We start from the raw sequence: 9,947 nt of genomic DNA on the forward strand, positions 1-9,947 counted from the left end.
AACTAGTGCTCTGTTAGCACATAAATACTTTGAAGAGCAACCAAATGAATCATTTCCGTTGCACATCACATTCACAAAGAGATGTAAAATCCGAGTCACCCCACAATCATCACATGAATTGATAAGGAAAAATATAGAACATATACATCAGATTCCTTGCTCGAATTACGATATGATGTTCTCTTTCTCATTCATAAATAATGCACCAACATACTAATAATCAGAAACTGCAAAGACACATAACCACGTGACTCAATCATCAATGGTAGGCTCCCCCACTTGCTTTAAGCCACAATCACAAAATCCAATGACCTACATTGACTTCTCCTCCTAGCTACCATGATCTCACACCATTACCCAGCCATATTCCTCACAAGACCTTGTTGCACTAATCATAAGACACCGTGAATTATCAGCCAGAAATGCACACTTTGACCTTCTAACAATCACACCATCTTCTTCAAGTGATTCAAACCCACATCGTAGTACATGCATCACATTGTGTAGAAGGTAGAACTCTTCATGGTAAATTCATTAGAAATCACGCAACCCCTAACCTGCTCGTAAGAGATGGCGTACCTATGTAATTCCATATTGACATCTTTCAACGACATTGCCCTGGTTACAACCGCCACGAAATCAGTAAATCCTCCTGCGTCCATGCTCGTCCCCATCTGTAAGAGTCCTTTCATTTCCATTTACATCAGTTGAAGGTCCAACAATACGTTCAACACTCGAAGTATGTTAGCAAAACGACAATCAAGCATTCACATCCCTCTACATTTCAAGCAAACTCTTCCCCTCACATTCAAACTTCCTAAGAACAGAAATTACCACCTCAAACAAAAGACACAGACTTAGTCATATGTCTACCATGACAAAAATTGCTCTAATCTTTCTCAAGCATGTGGCTATCCTACCACAAAATCCATACAATATGCTACCATTCCCACTCCAATTAAACTATCTTCCTAAGAAAACTACTCGATCTCTACTGCTTGTACTTGACCTACTAACAATTCAACCACTGCGAGACATATCCCACCTTGTCCTTTCGCATCACCTGCCACCAGTCATACCACCCTAAATCGCAATCCGTCTCTATAGCACCCAAAAAAAATAAATTTCCATCAAATCTAAGCTTCCTTAAGGATCATCTCCCTCGAGCCACCAACACTGGAAACGTTGATCGCAATACACTATCCTCTCAACTAACCGCTTCTTGGGTATGACTTCGCCACACCGTGCCCTAAAGGAAAACAAATGAAAACCATCATACCGACAAGCCTTAATGTGTTTAAACAAGAACGAAAACACCACAACACAAACAAGAATTCCACCAAGTTCAAAGATGTCAAATCTCGCTACTCCTTTAACCATAGCCTGAACATCTTTGGACCAATTGCATCTCCTACACTGGAATTAAATGCCAAATCTCTCAATCATTGTCACGACACGAAATCCCATGTACTTTGTAAGTGCCGAGACTAACTTGATGAAGTAGTGACGAGATTAAAGCAGGCCACTTAGAATAACCTGTACACATTAATAATAATAATTACATGAAAGAAAGATAGGAAATGGAAGTAAATCAATTAACTTGTGAAAATGAACTCAAACCTCACTATAAAAGAGCCTAGAATAACAAGTCTCATAATCTCATATAAAAATGCCGAAGCCAACACAACAATAACATCAAGAACAACACACACAATCCATTGTCGTGAACTCCCCGATCCCATCGTATCATCCTTTATCAATATCAAGTACCATGTATACAATTTTTTGCGGTGCGCAACCTGATCCTACCATATCATCATTTATCAACATCAAGTATCCACCCTTAATCCACCATTTCACTTCATTATCTTTCAATTTCCGTTGTGGCATACAGCCTGATCCCCAAACAATTTCATTTAATACAAACAATCCAAATAACTCAATTTACAAGAATTTCTATATCAAAGAGTAATAGTACTAGGCAATAAAGGACAACATATTAATCAAAGAATCATTAAGTTTGGATTGGAGGGTGATTTGTGATTTTAGTGTTGTCTGGTGTGATTTGAGGGCTCGACTAAGTTCGTATGGTGTCTTAGGATTGGTTGGTATGTTTACTTTGAGGTTCCGGGGGCCTCAGGTGTGTTTCAAATGCTCAACGGGTCATTTTTGGACATAGAAGGATAGCAGATTTTTCGATTTTTCTGTTGCAGACAATTGTTCTTCGCGCTCGCGAAGGGTAAACTGTGATCGGGAAGGCTGGCCAAGGGAAGCATAGCGAATGCGAGGAGCTGAGCATGTTTGGAAAGAGGAAAGGCGGAGCAGCTGGGGACCCCGGGAAGTTGCTCTATGCGTTCGCGAGTGGACCCTCGCATTCGAGAAGGAGGAAATTTGGCCAGCGGATATTTGTGCATCGTGTTCACGATAGTGGTCTCGCTTTCGTGAAGAAGAACGCATCTGGGCAAAATTTAAATTCCAAAATCGAGGGTTTAAATTCATAATTCAAAAACTGGATTGAGAGCTCGGTATGACCAGAAATTTGGAGAGATTTTTGGAGGAAGTTTGTGGGTAATGATTCCTGACTCCTTTTAGATTATATCCCATGAATCTATAAACATGAATTCATCATCTAATTTCGAATTTGGGGTGAAAAATTGGGGAAAATTGAGAAACGTTCTTAGGCCTAATTTTGGGATTTTGATCAAGATTTTGGTATCGGATTTGACTGAATTTGGTATGGGTAGACTCGTGAGAGAATGGGTGTTCATGATTTGTGACTTTTACCCGATTTTGAGACGTGGTCCTGGGAGGATTTTTGGGCGTTTTTCTATTTTCTTGCCTTAGCTTCGATTTCATTAGATAAATTAGTTGTTTGTAGTTGTATTTACGTTATGATATTAATTTGATTAGATTTGGGCCACTCGGAGTTGGATACTCGTGGCAAGAGCGTGATATCAGATTGATTTTGAGCTGGTTTGAGGTAAACGGCTTGCCTAACCTTGTGTCGGGGAACTCCCCTTAGGATTTTGGTACTGTGTTATGTGAATGTTGTGTACGTGAGGTGACGAGTACTTACATATGCTAATTGTTGAAAACCCCTGTTATCATTAAGTAAATGTCTATGTTTTCCTTTAATTCAGCAATACTATTATGTGAAACCTCCTGTTTAGCTTAGGAAAGCATGCTTATGTGACTTAACTGCCATACCTGCTTTAACTGCTTACTTGGATTTCTTGTAGCATTTTTAGAGTAGATATTTCCTATTTTCCTGATACGAACATGAATAGGAATTGTAGAATTCTTTCTTGAGACTGTTGTGTATTTACTTTAGGACTACGGATCAGTTTTTCGGGAGATCCCCCTGCATGTTTATTTTGGGACTACGGATCGGTATTCCGGGAGATCCCCCTGCATATTTACGATTTAGACTACGGAATGATATCCCGTGAGATCCTCCGCACATTTACGTTTGGGACGACGAGATGTTATCCTAGGAGATCCCCTGTTGCTATCTCTGTATTGATTTATTTCTTTCTGTGATTTCATCCTTATTGACTGTTAGCATTTAATTATACAGCCTCTTTTCACATTATTTTTCCTTGTTATATATATAACCAGTAGGGCCCTGACCTGATCTCGTCACTACTCGACTAAGGTTAGCTTTGGCACTTACTGGGCACCACTGTTGTGTACTCATGCCCTTTCCTGCACATGTTTTTCGTGTGCAAATCCAAGTTCTTCTACTCAGCCATACTATCCGTGAGGCGAGGCGATTCAGAGACTTCAAGGTATATCTGCCGCCTCCGCAGACCTAGAAGTCCCTCTCTATTATCACTTCAGTAATAAGCTTTCCCCTGTATTTCCTTTGTTATTATACTTCTTGAGTTAGAAACCTTATGTATTTTTTTTCTTAATTTGTGATTCATGAGATTCTGGGTTTTGGGAGTGTTATTATTGGTCGAGAGTGCTATTATTGTGTATGACGAGCGGCATTTTAAACATTTTATTTATATTTACCTGTTTGATGGCTAGTTTGTACTTTTAAATTCCTTTTTCCGCAAAGTGTTAGGCTTACCTAGTCGCAGAGACTAGGTGCCGTCACAATAGTTCACAGAGGGAGAACTCTGGTCGTGATAGTTATTTTTCGGACTTTGACACATAATTGACCTAAGGAGACTAAGGAAAAGTTGGAGGAGAAAAAGTACAAGGATTTTATCATTCCTTCCTCACTCAAGACCCGAGATTGGATTGAATTTATGTTTTCATATCTTTTAATTATATTTGTGACTAATTACCCCATGTGTATGGAGTAGTGCCCTCTAAGGTTTTATGGATTTGGTGTATTGATATTTTTTTGTGGATTATAACTCTAGTTTTATGTATTGAAGCTTTTTTGAATGATTTAATTGTTGCATCTATGTTCACTTGCTCATGTAATCGAGAGAGGCAAAACATGTGATATCTCTGCACTATATTGTTGGTTGAGTTTGTTAATTCTTTGTAGTAATCGAAAGAGGCTAGTTGAATCATTGATTAAACCTAGTTAGGAGGATAATCGAGAGAGGTTCTCCTAAAGACCAATCCATTATGCATTCTTGCATATTTTCACATGGTTCATATTGTGAGGTTGAGACTTAATCGAGATTGAGTGAATTCGAGAGAATCACTTGAACACTAGACATGAACTATCTAGAGTTAGATCCCAAATAATTATCTTGCACCTATCCTATTAAAAGTGTTTGAAATAGTTTGTATTGCTAATTTAGAATTTTTTTTTATTTTTTTTTTATATTTTTACGGTTAGTGTTCTTTGAATATGCATAGGTTAAAGGTTAAGATTGGTACATGACTCGATCTTCTGGGAAAGAAGTGCTACCAAACGAAACAGAGATAGAAAAACAACTGCTACAGCTAAGGAAGGAAAGAAATCTCACCAAGACTTCTTAGAAGGTTAGGCAATCCTCAACCAGATAAACTATGGCTGGAGACGATGATAATAATGTAGATTTGGCTGCAAGAGAGGTAGCCCAACAATGAGAAAAAGCTACAAGGGATGCTGAGGAAAAAACTATTAGAGATGCATAGATTATCTATGAAGAAGAGAGGGGTTAGAGACATAATCAAAATCAACCCTTGGCTACAAACCATTTTAGAAATATAGCTCCCATGCATGGGAGATCATTGGGAGATTATGCTAGACCGGTCTACGACCAAGGATTATCAAGTGTTATACCACCTCCAATTGCAGCTAACAATTTTGAGTTGAAGCAAGGGTCGCTTCAAGCCTTTCAAAATTGTTGTGTCTTCAGAAAGAAGATTAACAAAGATCCAAATACACATCTAATAGACTTTGAGGAAAGTATGAACACATTTAAATACAATAGGTGTCAAAAGATGCAGTGTACTTAAGGGAATTCCTCTTTACACTTAAAGATGATGCAAAACAATGGCTTTGAAGCTTTCCCACGGGATCGATTAGAACATTGGATGAGATGACCATAAAATTCCTTGATAAATATTTCTCATCAGCTAAGACGGGAAAGTTTAGAAGGGAAATCCATAAGTTCTACCAGAAAGAGATTGAAACTGTTTTTGAAGCATGGGAAAGGTTTAAGGAGATAGTTCGAAAGTGTCGACATAGCGGAATTGAACTCTGGATGCAACTCCAGGACTTTTGGGATGGATTGACACCAACGTCACATAGAACATTGAGCAATATAGCTGGAGGTTCGTTGATGAAGAAGACTCAAGAGGAGATAGTTACAATTCTTGATGAGTTATCTGAAGATGCTAATTAGTGGCCTTCTAGGAGTGCTAAAAGAAGAAGATCAACTGGTGTTTACCAAGTTGATGCTAATACATCTGTGCAGGTACAACTTGATGTTATGGCCAAAGAAATACAAAATCTAACCTTAGCCACAATACAGAGTGAACCTCAGTAGCACCCCAGTTTTTCATGGAGTTTACCTAGGGGTACTACAAATGCATGGAAAGAAAACAACCCCAGATTTTAAGGACAAGATCTCCTGCTTTTGTAAATCAGCAGAGGCAGCAGTTTCAGCCTCAACAGCCTAATCTTCCTGGTCTAGAAGATCTCATAAAGTCCTTTATTGTGAAAAGTGATGAAAGATTTGAAGTACAAGGGGCAGCAATTCGAAATCTAGAGAAGTAAGTGGGCTGATTGTAACAATATTATCTGAGGGAGTCCTAGGTACTTTGCCTACTGATATTGAAAGAAACCCCAAAGAAACGGTAAATGATGTAACCTTGAGAAGTGGGCAAGTGTTGAAAGATCCCACCCTAATCCAAAAAGATATGGAACCTGAAAAAGGAAGTAGGGAGCAGCTGAAAAGTGATGTTGATAAGAAGAAGAAAGGCAAGAAGGGAGCTGATAAAAAGAAGAAGGAAGAGAATTTGAGAAGGGAGGAACCTGAAGAGAGAAAGCATATGCCTGTTTTACCTTTCCCCCTAAAGCTATATAGAGAAAAGCTGGACAAGTAGTTTGAGAGATTTCTGGATATGCTAAAACAGGTTAATGTAAACTTACCATTCACTGAAGTGCACTCCCAAATGCCAGCTTATGCCAAATTATTGAAGGAGTTCTTGACAAAGAAGAGTAAGATAGAAGAGACGTCAAACTCGCAGAACTTTGCAGCGCAATCTTGCAAGACAAACTCCCACAAAAGTGTTGTGATCCAGGGAGTTTGACTATACCTTACTCTGTAGGAACTATTAATTTTTATACGGAAAAGGGTCATATATAGCCCTCTACTATTAGAAATAATCCATATTTACCCCCCCCCCCTTTTAGTTGGCTAATAAATCTATCCCTATCGTTATACTTTAAGTTTACTTTTACCCCTCATCTGTTAAATCCACCATCCCAACCTTAAAAATCCACGTGGCATGTCGTCATGGGACAAAAAGACCCACCCATTCTTAAATAAATAACATGCCTGACCAAGCTACTTAACCCAACCCCCATCGACCAAAAACAATATTCCTTTTCTGTAATGAACAAATTCTTTTTTTCCCTCCTTCAAAATTCCATTATTCTTTTCTTTGTTGCTTCTCGCCTTCTTCCTTTACTGTTTTCTTTATTCTTTATTTATTAGCACTATTTAGTCTAAGGATTATCCATTTCAACTAAAATCTGAAGTATTAAAATTCTAAGACTTGAAGCTGGCCATTACTCACAAGTCACGGGTAAGGCAGTCGTAGACTCTTTTTGCTTATATTGTTTATTTCATTTTTCCCAAGCCTTGGTTATAGAATTAACGTGTTCAATACAAAGAGGAAAGTTCAGTGCACAAAGCATTCCGCATTCACACAGGGTCCGAGGAAGGACCATACCCAAGGGATTTGATGTAAATAACCTAACCTAATGCAAGCATTAGTGGATGCTTCCACGGGCTCGAACCTGTGTTTAATCCAAAGAATTTTAATTATTTTCTAATGCACACTCAGTTCTGCTGCTCTTTTCTACAACCATATATACAAAGCATGTGGGAGAGAAAGCTTTTCAATGGACCCAATTAGTGTATGGAAGAACCTTAGTTTTTGCCCACTTTATATTAGAGGAAGAAGGATTTAATTTAGGGAGTTTTGGTCGATAGCGGCCTGGATTTAGTAGCTCAGTCGGGCGGGTTATTTGTTTTAAATGGGACGCGTCTTTTCGTCCAATGATGGCATGATTTTTAAGGATGGTATGAGAGATTTAATGGATGAGGGGTATAAATAAACTTAAATTATAACGGTAGGGGTGGATTTATTAGCAAACTGAAACGGGGGATAAATGTAACTTATTTTCAATAAATAAAGGATAAATATGACCCTTCTCTGATTTTTATAAGTCTTTATGTGATTATGGTGCCTCAATTAACTTAATGCCCTTGTCTATTTACAGGAAACTAGAGAATGAGTTCAGAGAGATAAGGTTAGCACCAATATTCGTGTAGATTTATAGTGGTGAAGGTGGAGGGAACATGGAGGTCCCCTCATCCTAGGAAGACCATTCTTAGCCACGGGTAGGGCGATATTAGATATACATGAGAGAAAACTCATGCTTAGAGTGGGTGAGGAGACTGTGACTTTTGAGATAAATGTAGCAACGAGTGTGAAAAAGGAAACACCATCTGCAAGTGTTGAGTGGAAAGGGAAGAGATCGAAAGAGAAGGCTGCAGCGAGTGAGAAAGATAAGTGCGGGGTGTACCCCAAGAAGGCTGAGAAGAAGCTATCTACATGGATGTGTGCATTAGTTCGGGAGAGACGAATGGAGCCCGACTTCGACTCAAACCCCGAATAGATATTCAGGGAAGTTTCCTTTATCTTATATTTTTTAACTGTGTATCATGGGGACATTCCACAACTTAAAGTGTAGGGTGAGGGATATGGTGTATGTATGTATGTATATTAGTTTTAGTTTTTCTTTTTAGTAATTAGAGATAGAAATAATTGGAAAAAAAAACAATAAAATTTTAAAAATTTTGATTTTTCCCGACAATGGATGTCATTCGACAGGTTTCTTGAGGTATTAAAGTTTGAAGAAAAAAGAAAAAAAAAATCTTTTGTTAAGTAGAGTAATAATTCCCCCTTGGTTTTTCTTTGTGCCGCCGTTCTTTTCCAAGGGTTTTGTTTGAACTAGGTGTAGTTAGTTTTTATTTTTGTTAGGAGTAGGAAACCTTATGCTATGATTTGAATTGAAGGCAATATTTCTTGACTCTTTTATACCTTGAGAACAGTAAGTGTTTTGGGTGTGACGCTTAGGCTAAGTTTTTTGACTTTTGTATAAGTACCTTAAATTATATGATCTTAACTTTGCTTAACTGCTTTGACTAGAGTGTCATGATGAGTCTAATCCAGAGTAAGTTATGTGCCATGTGTGTGAGGTTTTGTGTTATTCTGTGCATTGCATTTGATGTCTAGAACTTGCCCCTTGTGTTTGCAAAGCGAAATAGTAGTTTTATTCAGTCTTAGAAGTGATATAGGCATTTCTTTATTGAGCCAGATATATATTTTACCCACCTAATTGTTATGAATCTTAGTTAACCCCTTTGAGACTGTAAGCCTATTTTTTTGGCAACCACATTATAAGTCTTACCCATTTGTTTGAATTGACCGTTTATTTGAACCTTTTCACCTCTCATGAGTACTTGAATTTGTTATGAACTTTGTAAAAGTTGAAGTGTGGGGTGGTTGGTTTGGCTTTTGAGTGGAACTATTGAATTAAGGAGAAAGGTGCAATATTTTGAAAAAGTAAGAGCCACTTGAATTGAATAAGAAAACAAAATAAGAAAAATAGGTGTATTGTTGTGAAGAAAAATATTCCTTGATAGTGGTAACTCTTGATGTAATTGTTCTTAAAGAAGTAGGGAGTTAATATATATTGATGTGAAGGTGGAGTTATGGTTTGACATAAGTGTGGGGTTTGAAAGGTTAACTTTATTAAAGTTCTTAGGAAGGTGTAGTCACTTTTATATCCAATGTATCCTACCCATCCCTCAACCTACAATACAACCATTTAAAGTTATATTTGATCCTTGATTGAGTGAGCTCAACTAGTAGAGTAGTACGCTACGGGCAAGCTTATGGTACGTCTTTTGTGGAATATGACTGTTGTTTCTAAGAGTGAGTGAATTCTTTCTATCTTGAGTTCTTGATAGTTCGTAAATTTTATTGTGTGTGGAACTACTCTCGGTTATTGTATAAGGGCACTTGATTCATGAAGGAAAGGTAATGTCATTGACCTCTATGTTAGAGTAAGTGAGCGGGTTTTGAAAAATGTGTGGTACTTGTGAGTCAAATTTTGAGGCAATGATGTTAAGGTATTGTGCCTAATATATTTTAAATATTCTAGGTGTGATGAGTTATGAGAGTTGTTTAAAAAGGTTGTGTTTTTATAATGTGTAGTTTGATTGCTCGAGGACAAGCAATTATTTAAGTGTGGA

General features: G+C 37.8%; 1 non-coding gene across 1 annotated transcript; it reads right to left on the bottom strand.

The window, feature by feature from the left end:
• Positions 1 to 5,540: 5,540 nt before the first annotated feature.
• LOC142165222 (small nucleolar RNA R71) lies at positions 5,541 to 5,647 on the bottom strand. The gene has a single exon (XR_012696120.1). It is a non-coding gene; the product is annotated as a small nucleolar RNA R71 (small nucleolar RNA).
• Between the last annotated feature and the right edge of the window lie 4,300 nt (positions 5,648 to 9,947).

The sequence above is a fragment of the Nicotiana tabacum genome, chromosome 1, assembly GCF_000715075.1.
Source record: "Nicotiana tabacum cultivar K326 chromosome 1, ASM71507v2, whole genome shotgun sequence".
Lineage (NCBI taxonomy): Eukaryota > Viridiplantae > Streptophyta > Magnoliopsida > Solanales > Solanaceae > Nicotiana > Nicotiana tabacum.